Raw genomic sequence first — 12,536 nt, 5'->3', positions numbered from 1 at the left:
GAGAAAGCCATGTTCCCAGGAGGAAGTTCACTGTGCCTAATTCTGACCCTGTAGCCTGTGTGTACAACACCTTCCCTCCTGCTTCACCCACACTATGACCCATAAGAGGAAACAGTCTTTACCCACGTCTGGCTCAGGGCCTAATTATGTCATCCCTGACCAGGTGTCCTGGTCTGAAGCCTAATCTTTTGGAGCTGTAGATCTTCATAGAGGAAGCTCCACATGATAGTACAATTCCAGTGACTTCACAGGGGATATACAGCCTCTCGGATCCCAGCAAATAAGGCAGTCTTCAGAGACCTTAGGAAATAGCACTCTAGGTAGACATGCCACCATCTTCTACCCTTTTGGTGTAGTATAAAAGAATAATATCTATAACTATATTTAAAAATACTAGCATATTTTGCTACCTTCAAAAATACTTATCTGAGATGTATTTTCCTTCCTGTCTTCAATATAAACAGAATATAGAAATACATTGAATGTAAAAATAGAAATAAAACAACTACAGCATTCTTCCTCTAAGATGTACAGTAAAGAGGTTTGTAAATATTGTCTTAAAGACATTATACAACAGCTTTGTAAAGCAAGTAATTATTTTTAATAGGTTAACATTAATGGGTTTTTAATGGTACTTTAAACAATTTGGATTTTTTTCAAATTCTAACAAAATAAGTGTATAAAATAGAACTCATAGAAACCCTTTGTGGCGGTGCATGCCTTTAATCCCAGCACTTGGGAGGCAGAGGCAGGTGGATTTCTGAGTTCAAGGCCAGCCTGGTCTACAGAATGAGTTTTAGGACAGCCAGGGCTATACAGAGAAATCCTGCCTCGAAGAAAAAGGAAAAAAAAAGATATGTTTTAAAAACCCTTTCTGGTACTCAATAATTCTCACAAGCACAAAATAATTCTAAGAGCAAGATGTTTTAAAATCTGAGACCAGGAACCTGGGAAATGGCTCAGCATTTAAAAGAACTGGTTGTGCCAGCTTGACAACTTGAGAAGCCAGGTTAATGAGCTGGATATGGAGACACACACTGCAACAGTGAGAAAGAAAACAAAGATATCTCACTGCCCTACTATCCGAGGGTATGCAGTGCAGCCATGGAACAAACAAAACATACCATACTACCTCAACAAGTCAGAAGGGGAGAACTGATTCCCAAGCATTGTTCTCTGACCTCTTAATGCATGCTGTGGCACATGCATGCCCATACCACACACACAACAACAACACTCATTCTGAGTCCTCAATGGGTATTTTTAAAACTAAAAGTGAGCTGGATATGGTGGCACACACCTTGAGCACTTAGAAGGCAGAAGCAAGTGGATCTCTGAGTTCAAGACTGGCCTGGACTACAGAGCAAATTCCAGGATGGCCAGGATACATAAAACTTGTCCTCCAGGAGTGTTGACACACCCAAGCTTGCAGATGAGACCACCACTACCACCCCAATACCTGGCCCAAATTGGTCTGGCCCTGGGCCCAGTGGACACAGTAACCTCAGCACAGCTGGGGACACAGTCCTTCCAGTTTCCATCTACACCTGGGAGCTGACCCTGTGCTACAATCCTCTACACCCCAATCCCTCCCAGAAGAAGATTATACCCCAAGAGCCTTGATACACCCAGGCTCACAGGAGGGACAGAGGGAGAGAGAGAGAGAGAGAGAGAGAGAGAGAGAGAGAGAGAGAGAGAGAGCGCAAGGACAGCTAACACCAGAAATACCTAGTCAGTGAGAGGCAAGCACAAGAACATAAGCAACAGAAACTAATGCTACTTAGCATCATCAGAACCCAGTTCTCCCACTACAGCAAGTCCTGGATACCCCAACACACCAGAAAAGCAAGATTCTGATCTAGAAACCACATCTCATGATAATGATGATAGAGGAATTTAAGAAGGACATAAATGAAGAGAAGAAGGAAGCCAGGATGCCTGGGGGAAGAGGGGACCGCTGTGGTTGCTGCTGCCACCAACACTGCCACGATCGCTCGAGGGGCTCATAGTGTGAGGAAGGAGGACAAGTGAGACCCAGTAGCAAGTGGGTGGTGGTGCCCTGCAGGAGGGTCAGCGGGATGGCTATGGTGGATATCGATAAACTCAACATCAACAGTATCATTCAACAGCTGCTGGAACTGAGAGGGTCCAAGCCAGGCAAGAATGTCCAGCTCCAGGAGAACACAATCCAAAACCTCTGCCTGAAATCTCCGGAGATCTTCCTCAGTCAGCCTATCCTTTCAGTACTTGAAGCACCACTCAAAATACGTGGTAACATCTACCAGCAGTACTATGATTTGCTGTCTGTTTGAATTCGGTGCCTTCCCTCCAGAGAGCAAGTATTTGTTTCTCGGAGACTATGTGGATGGAGAAAACAGTCACTGGAGATGATCTGCCTCTTGCTGGCCTACAAATCAAGTGTCTGGAGAACTTCTTTCTTCTCAGAGGGAACCATGAGTGTCACAGCATCAATAGAACCTATGGATTTTATGATGAATGTAAAAGAAGATACATTAAGCTGTGGAAAATGTTTACAGACTGTTTTAACTGCTTACCAATAACAACCATAGTGGACAAGAAGATATTCTGCTGTCAGGGAGGATTATCACCAGATCTTCAATCTATGGAGCAGATTTGGCAAATTATGAGACCAACTGATGTACCAGATCAAGGTCTTCTTTGTTATCTTTTGTGGCCTGACCCTAATAAAGATATCTTCGACTGAGATGAAAATGACAGAGGAGTGTCCTTCACATTTGGTGCAGAACTGGTTGCAAAATTTCTCAATAAGCATGATTTGGCTCTTATATGTAGAGCCTATCAAGTGGTTGAAGATAGGTATGAGTTTTTTTGCAAAGACGCAGTTAGTCGCTCTGTTTTCTGCACCCAACTACTGTGGTGAGTTTGACAATGCAGGTGCCATGATGAGTGTGGATGGAACACTCATGTGTTCCTTCCAGATTTGAAAGACTTCAGAGAAAAAGAAACTCAATGCCACAAGACCTGTCACACCACCACAGGGTATGATCACAAAGCAAGCAAAGAAATAGATGTCACTTGATACTGCCTGGTTGGGACTTGTAACATAGCATATATAACCTTCCTTTTTAAACTGTGATGTGCTGGTCAGCTTGCCCAGGTGGACCTGTCAGGCCTCCTCCATTTTGCTTACTGCTGGCACTTGCTGGTTATAGCAGAACGCACTTCATTCTCAAGAAAGCATTTTGTTTTGTTTTGTTTTGTTGTGTTGTGCTGTGTTGTGTTTTTAATCTCTGTTCCCTTTGCGGACGACTCTGATGATGGTGTTAAGCTGTACACTCTGGCAGTTTATCCTGTCTGAGAGAAAAGTGTATGATTGATCTTTTTTTATTATTTAGTATAAATCATGAATAATGTAAATGTTTATTTTCTTTAGAATATAAAGAGAGCCCTAGAGTGTGTGAGTCTGTATGTGTAATTGTCATGAAAGCATTCTGTTGATACAAACCACTGTGAGTGGGGCGTGGAGTCTGCGGACACCCCCAAGGTCCCCAGAGGACTCTCCACGGAACATTAGGACCTCTGGTGAGTGGAACACAACTTCTGCCAGGAGGTAAGTTTGAACGCAAGATATCTGGGCACCTTCCCTGCAAGAGTAGAGCTTGCCTGCAGAGAGTATTCTGACCACTGAAACTCAGGAGAGAGCTAGTCTCCCAGGTATGCTGGTAGAGGCTAAAATAATCACCGGAGGAACAAGCTCTAACCAGAGACAACTATAACAACTAACTTCAGAGATTACCAGATGGCAAAAGGCAAACATAAGAATCTTACTAACAAAAACCAAGACCACTCACCATCATCAGAATGCAGCGCTCCCACCCCACCCAGTCCTGGGAACCCCAACACACCCAAAAAACTAGACCCAGATTTAAAAGCATATCTCAGGATGATGGTAGAGGACATCAAGAAGGACTTTAATAACTCACTTAAAGAAATACAGGAGAACACTGCTAAAGAGTTACAAGTCCTTAAAGAAAAACATGAAAACACAACTAAACAAGTAGAAGTCCTTAAAGAAAAACAGGAAAGCACATCCAAACAGGTGATGGAAATGAACAAAACCATACTAGACCTAAAAAGGGAAGTAGACACAATAAAGAAAACCCAAAGTGAGGCAACACTGAAGATAGAAAACCTAGGAAAGAAATCTGGAACCATAGATGCAAGCTTCAGCAACAGGATACAAGAGATGGAAGAGAGAATCTCAGGTGCAGAAGATTCCATAGACAACATCGGCACAACAATCAAAGAAAATGGAAAATGCAAAAAGATCCTAACTCAAAACATCCAGGAAATACAGGACACAATGAGAAGACCAAACCTACGGATGATAGGAGTAGATGAGACTGAAGATTTTCAACTTAAAGGGCCAGCAAGTATTTTCAACAAAATAATAGAAGAAAACTTCCCAAACCTAAAGAAAGACATGCCCATGAACATACAAGAAGCCTACAGAACTCCAAATAGACTGGACCAGAAAAGAAATTCCTCCCAACACATAATAATCAGAACAACAAATGCACTAAGTAAAGATAAAATATCAAAAGCAGTAAGGGAAAAAGGTCAAGTAACATATAAAGGCAAGCCTATCAGAATTACACCAGACTTTTCACCAGAGACTATGAAAGCCAGAAGATCCTGGACAGATGTTATACAGACCCTAAGAGAACACAAATGCCAGCCCAGGCTACTATACCCAGCCAAACTCTCAATTACCATAGATGAAAAATCCAAAGTATTCCACGACAAAACCAAATTCACACATTATCGTTCCACGAATCCAGCCCTTCAATGGAGAGTAACAGGAAAAAACCAATACAAGGACAGAAACCACGCCCTAGAAAAAGCAAGAAAGTAATCCTTCAACAAACCTAAAAGAAGACAGCCACAAGAACAGAATGCCAACTCTAACAACAAAAATAATAGGAAGCAACAATTACTTTTCCTTAATATCTCTTAATATCAATGGACTCAATGCCACAATAAAAACACATAGGCTAACAGACTGGCTACACAAACAAGACCCAACATTTGCTGCTTACAGGAAACCCATCTCAGGGAAAAAGACAGACACTACCTCAGAGTGAAAGGATGGAAAACAATTTTCCAAGCAAATGGTCTGAAGAAACAAGCTGGAGTAGTCACTCTAATATCGAATAAAATCGACTTCTAACCCAAAGTTATCAAAAAAGAAAAGGAGGGACACTTCATACTCATCAAAGGTAAAATCCTCCAGGAGGAACTCTCAATTCTGAATGTATATGCTCCAAAGTTAAGAGCAGCCACATTCATTAAAGAAACTTTAGTAAACCTCAAAGCACACATTGCACCTCACACAATAATAGTGGGAGACTTCAACACACCACTTTCACCAATGGACAGATCATGGAAACAGAAACTAAACAGAGACACAGTGAAACTAATAGAAGTTATGAAACAAATGGACTTAACAGATATCTACAGAACATTTTACCGTAAAACAAAAGGATATACCTTCTTCTCAGCACCTCATGGTACCTTCCCCAAAATTGACCATATAATTGGTCACAAAACAGGCCTCAACAGATACAAAAATATTGAAATTGTCCCATGCATCCTATCAGATCACCATGGACTAAGGCTGATCTTCAATAACAACATAAATAATAGAAAGCCAACATCCACGTGGAAACTGAACAACACTCTTCTCAATGATACCTTGGACAAGGAAGGAATAAAGAAATTAAAGACTTTTTAGAGTTTAATGAAAATGAAGCCACAACATACCCAAACTTATGGGACACAATGAAAGCATTTCTAAGAGGGAAAGTCATAGCTCTGAGTGCCTCCAAAAAGAAACTAGAGAGAGCACACACTAGCAGATTGACAACACACCTAAAAGCTCTAGAAAAAAAGGAAGCAAATTCACCCAAGAGGAGTAGAAGGCAGGAAATAATCAAACTCAGGGGTGAACTCAACCAAATGGAAACAAGAAGAACTATTCAAAGAATCAACCAAACGAGGAGCTGGTTCTTTGAGAAAATCAACAAGACAGATGAACCCTTAGCCAGACTCACTAGAGGGCACAAGGACAGCATCCTAATTAACAAAATCAGAAATGAAAAGGGGACATAACAACAGACCCTGGAGAAATCCAAAACACCATCAGATCCTTCTACAAAAGGCTATACTCAACAAAATTGGAAAACCTGGATGAAATGGACAAATTTCTAGACAGATTCCAGGTACCAAAGTTAAATCTGGATCAAGTTAACGATCTAAACAGTCCCATATCCCCTAAAGAAATAGAAGCAGTCATTAATAGTCTCAAACCCAAAGAGCCCAGGATCAGATGGGTTTAGTGCAGAGTTCTATCAGACCTTCAAAGAAGATCTAATTCCAGTTCTGCAAAAAAAATAGAAGTAGAAGGAACTCTACCAAACTCATTCTATGAAACCATAATTACTCTGATACCTAAACCACAGAGAGATCCAACAAAGATAGAGAACGTCAGACCAATTTTCTTATGAATATCGATGCAAAAATACTCAATAAAATTCTCGCTAACTGAATCCAAGAACACATTAAAGCAATCATCATGCTGACCAAGTAGGTTTCATTCCAGGGATGTAGGGATGGTTTAATATACGGAAATCAATCAATGTAATCCATTATATAAACAATCTCAAAGACAAAAACCACATGATCATCTCCTTAGACGCAGAGAAAGCATTTGACAAAATCCATCACCCATTCATGATAAAAGTCTTGGAAAGATCAGGAATTCAAGACCCATACCTAACCATGATAAAAGCAATCTACAGCAAACCAGTAGCCAACATCAAAGTAAAAGGTGAGAAGCTGGAAGCAATCCCACTAAAATCAGGGACTAGATAAGGCTGCCCACTCTTGCCCTACCTATTCAACATTGTACTTGAAGTCCTAGCCAGAGCAATTCTACAACAAAAGGAGATCAAGGGGATACAAATTGGAAAGGAAGAAGTCAAAATATCACTTTTTGCAGATGATATGATAGTATATACAAGTGACCCTAAAAATTCCACCAGAGAACTCCTAAACCTGATAAGCAGCTTCAGTGAATTAGCTGGATATAAAATTAACTCAAGCAAGTCAATGGCCTTTCTCTACACAAAGAATAAACAGGCTGAGAAAAAAACTAGGGAAACAACACCCTTCTCAATAGTCTCAAATAATATAAAATTCCTTGTCGTGACTCTAACTAAGGAAGTGAAAGAAATGTATGATAAGAACTTCAAGTCTCTGAAGAAAGAAATTAAAGAAGATCTCAGAAAATGGAAAGATCTTCCATGTTCATGGATTGGCAGGATCAATATAGTAAAAATGGCTATCTTGCCAAAAGCAATCTACAGATTCAATGCAATCCCCATTAAAATTCCAACTCAATTCTTCAACAAATTAGAAATAGCAATCTGCATATTTATCTGGAATAACAAAAAACCTAGGATAGCAAAAACTCTTCTCAAGGATAAAAGAACCTCTGGTGGAATCACCATGCCTGACCTAAAGCTGTACTACAGAGCAATTGTGATAAAAACTGCATGGTACTGGTATAGAGACAGACAAGTAGACCAATGGAATAGAATTGAAGACCCAGAAATGAACCCACACACCTATGGTCAGTTGATCTTCAACAAGGGAGCTAAAACCATCCAGTGGAAAAAAGACAGCATTTTTAACAAATGGTGCTGGCACAACTGGTGGTTAGCACGTAGAAGAATGTGAATTGATCCATTCCTATCTCCTTGTACTAAGGTCAAATCTAAGTGGATCAAGGAACTCCACATAAAACCAGAGACAATGAAACTTATAGAGGAAAGTGGGGAAAGGCCTCGAAGATCTGGGCACAGGGGGAAAATTCCTGAATAGAACAGCAATGGCTTGTGCTGTAAGATCGAGAATTGACAAATAGGACCTCATAAAACTGCAAAGCTTCTGTAAGGCAAAAGATACCGTCAATAAGACAAAAAGGCCAACGACAGATTGGTAAAGGATCTTTACCTATCCCAAATCGGATAGGGGACTAATATCCAATATATATAAAGAACTCAAGAAGGTGGACTCCAGAAAATCAAATAACCCCATTAAAAAAATGGGGCTCAGAGCTAAACAATGAATTCTCACCTGAGGAATACTGAATGGCTGAGAAGCATCTGAAAAAAATGTTCAGCATCCTTAATCATCAGAGAAATGCAAATCAAAACAACCCTGAGATTCCATCTCACACCAGTCAGAATGGCTAAGATCAAAAATTCAGGTGACAGCAGATGCTGGCGAGGATGTGGAGAAAGAGGAACACTCCTCCATTGTTGGTGGGATTGCAAGCTTGTACAACCACTCTGGAAATCAGTCTGGAGGTTCCTCAGAAAATTGGACTTAGTACTACTGGAGGATCCTGCAATACTTCTTCTGGGCATATATCCAGAAGATGTTTTAACTGGTAAGAAAGACACATGCTCCACTATGTTCATAGCAGCCTTATTTATAATATCCAGAAGCTGGAAAGAACCCAGATGCCCCTCAACAGAGGAATGGATACAGAAAATGTGGTACATTTACACAATGGAGTACTACTCAGCTATTAAAAAGAATTAATTTATGAAATTCCTAGGCAAATGGATGGACCTGGAGGGCATCATCCTGAGTGAGGTAACCCAAACACAAAAGAACTCACATAATGAGTGAGGTAACCCAAACACAAAAGAACTCACATAATGTGTACTCACTGATAAGTGGATATTAGCCCAGAAACTTAGAATACCCAAGATACAAGATATAATTTGCAAAACATATGAAACTCAAGAAGAACGAAGACCAAAGTGTAGACACTTTGCCCCTTCTTAGAATTTGGAACAAAACACCCATGGAAGGAGTTACAGAGACAAGGTTTGGAGCTGAGACAAAAGGATGGACCATCTAGAGACTGCCATATCCAGGGATCCATCCCATAATCAGCCTCCAAATGCTGACACCATTGCTTACACTAACAAGATTTTGCTGAAAGGACCCTGATATAGTTGTCTCTTGTGAGACTAGGCCAGGGCCTAGCAAACACAGAAGTGGATGCTCACAGTCAGCTATTGGATGGATCACAGGGCCCCCAATGGAGGAGCTAGAGAAAGTATCCAAGGAGCTAAAGAGATCTGCAACCCTGTAGGTGCAACAACATTATGAACTAACAAGTACCCCGGAGCTCTTGTCTCTAGCTGCATATGTATCAAAAGATGGCCTAGTAGGCCATCATTGGAAAGAGAGGCCCATTGGACATGCAAACTTTATATGCCCCAGTACAGGGGAATGCCAGGGCCAAAAAGTGGGGTAGGGGAGTGGGGGGGAGGGTATGGGGGACTTTTGGGATAGCATTGGAAATGTAATTGAGGAAAATACGTAATAAAAACTATTAAAAAAAAAAAAACAAATGTCTGCAGCTGTGGCAGCAGGAGTGACCTGCTGCCCACCCTGACCAGACTATCTGAAGCATACTCCATCCCACTGCACACTTAATGACAATTAAAGCCATTCTTTTCAATGTCTGGACATGAGTTGGCCAGGGCATCGAAGCTGCATGCATAGCCTGCCTCCATGGGGACTCAGAAGCAGGGTGTTTTAACTAGCAACAATGATATAGTGCTATATCATTAAGCTATTAATGATGGAAGTTAATGACACTTTGTACAACTCCCATATAGTCTATTCACTGAGTAATCTTTCTTATGGTTGGATAAGGCCTGAACCTGTCCGTTCAGAAAGTTTCAAATTATAGAAACAATGCTGTCCTATACAAGTGACTGATAATACTTTCTTTGGTTAAATTCCTTATTCTGCAGTAACATTGAGGCTTATAAATCAAAAGAAACTAACTTGCCATCCACCGTCTTATACAAAATTCACATTAACTATGACTTTTTAAACCACAACCTGTTAAATATGAATGTTTCCACAGATGCCCATGTATAATGCCATGTGCTGAGAATGATTTCAGACTTATGAAATATGAGCTTGTGAAGAAGAAGAAGGAGAAGGAGAAGGAGAAGGAGAAGGAGAAGGAGAAGGAGAAGGAGAAGGAGAAGGGAAGAGGAAAGAGGAGGAGGGGAAGGGGAAGAAGAAGGGAAGAGGAAGGAGGAGGAGAAAGAGAAGAAAGAAAGAAAGAAAGAAAGAAAGAAAGAAAGAAAGAAAGAAAGAAAGAAAGAAAGAAAGAAAGAAAGAAAGAAAGTAAGTTAGATAACTCCCTTAAAGAAATACAGGAGAACACAGGTAAACAGGTTAAAGTCCTTGAAGAATTAACACAAAAAACAACCTTAAAGAATTACAGGAAAACAACCAAACAGGTGAAGGAATTGAACAAAACCATCCAGGATATAAAACATGGAAATAGAAACAATAAAGAAATCACAAAGGAAGACAACCCTGGAGATAGAAAACCTAGGAAAGAGATCAGGAGTCATAGACGCAAGCATCACCAACAGAATACAAGAGATAGAAGAGAGAATCTCAGGTACAGAAGATACTGTAGAAAACATTGACAACAGTCAAAGAAAATGAAAAGTGCAAAAAAAAAAAAAAAAATACCTAACCCAAAACATCCAGGAAATCCAGGACACAATGAGAAGACCAAACCTAAGAATAATAGGTATAGAAGAGAGCAAAGATTCCCAACTCAAAAGGCCAGTAAACATCTTCAAAAAAAATTATAGGAGAAAACTTCTCTAACCTAAAAAAAGAGATGCCCATAAATATACAAGAATCCTACAGAACACCAAACAGATGGGACCAGAAAAGAAATTCCTCTCATCACATAATAATTAAAACATTAAATGCACAGAATATTAAATGTTCAACCAATAAAAGAAGATTGAAATAATCCCATGCATCCTATCAGATCATCATGCAATAAAGCCGGTCTTCAATAACAACAAAAACAACAAAAATCCCACGTACTCATGGAAACTGAACAACTCTCTATTCAATGATATATTAGGGAAAAAATTAAAGGCTTTTTAGAATTTAACAAAAATGAAGGCACAGCATATCCAAACTTATGAGACACAGTAAAATCAGTGCTAAGAGGAAGACTCGTAGCTCTGAGTGCCTCCATAAAGCAACTAGAGGGAGGACACATACACATCTGAAAGCTTTAGTACAAATTTAAAAAGCAAACACACCCAAGAGGAGTAGACAGCAAGAAATAATCAAATTCAGGGCTGAAATCAACTAAGTAGAAGCAAAAAGAACTATACAAGCAATCAATAAAACTAGGAGCTAGTTCTTTGAGAAAATCAGAAAAATAGATAAATCCTTAGTCAGACTAACTAGAGGGCACAGAGATAGTATCCAAATTAACAAAATCCGAAATGAAAAGGGAGACATAACAGAAACTGAAGAAATTCTAAAAATCATCAGATCCTACTACAAAAGCGTATATTCAACAAAAACAGAAAAATATAGATAAAATAGATGATTTTTCAGACAGATACCACATATCAAAGTTAAATCAAGATCAGATAAACCATCTAAACAGTCCCATAACCCCTAAAGAAATATAAGCAGTCATTAAAAGTCTCCCAACCAAAAAGACCCAGGACCAGGGGGTTCAGTACAGAATTCTACCAGACCCTCAAAGAAGACCTAATACCAATACTCTTTAAACTATTCCACAAAATAAAAACAGAAGGAGCATTGCCTAATTCATTCTATGAAGCCACAGTTACACTGACACCTAAACCACACAAAGACCCAACAAAGAAAGAGAACTTCAGACCAATTTCCCTTATGAATATCGTTTGCAAAAATACTCTAAAATTCTCACAAACTGAATCCAAGAACACATAAAATGATCATGCATTATGATAAGTAGGCTTTATCTCAGGGGTGCAGGGATGATTCAATATGCAGAAATCCATCAACATAATCCACTATATAAGCAAACTCAAAGAAGAAAAAAAACACATAATCATCTCATTAGATGCTGAGAAAGCCTTTGACAAAATACAACATCTCTTCATGTTAAAAGATCAGGAATTCAAGGCCCATACCTAAACATAATAAAAGCAATATACAGCAAACCAGTAGCCAACATCAAACTAAATGGAGAGAAACTTGAAGCAATCCCACTAAAATCAAGGACTAGGCAAGGCTGCCCACTGTCTCCCTATCTATTCAATATAGTACTAGAAGTTCTAGCAAGGGCAATTAGACAACAAAAGGAGGTCCAAGGGATACAAATTGGAAAGGAAGAAGTCAAAATATCACTATTTGCAGATGATATGATAGTATACTTAAGTGACCCCAAAAAAAAATCCATCAGAGAACTCCTACAACTGATAAAGACTTCAGCAACGTGGCTGGATATAAAATTAACTCAAACAAATCAATAGCCTTCCTATATTCAAAGGATAAATGAGCTGAGAAAGAAATTAGGGAAATGGCACCCTCACAACAGTCACAAACAATATAAAATATCTAAGTGTGACTCTAACCAA

The 12,536-nt window shown here is 39.5% G+C and overlaps 1 pseudogene; it reads left to right on the top strand.

The window, feature by feature from the left end:
- Gm5284 (predicted gene 5284) lies at positions 1,916 to 3,495 on the top strand (annotated as a pseudogene).

The sequence above is a fragment of the Mus musculus genome, chromosome 3 (assembly GCF_000001635.26).
Source record: "Mus musculus strain C57BL/6J chromosome 3, GRCm38.p6 C57BL/6J".
Classification (NCBI taxonomy): Eukaryota; Metazoa; Chordata; class Mammalia; order Rodentia; family Muridae; genus Mus; species Mus musculus.
Note: the sequence above shows the minus strand (reverse complement) of the source record. Positions and strands in the feature narration are given on the sequence as shown.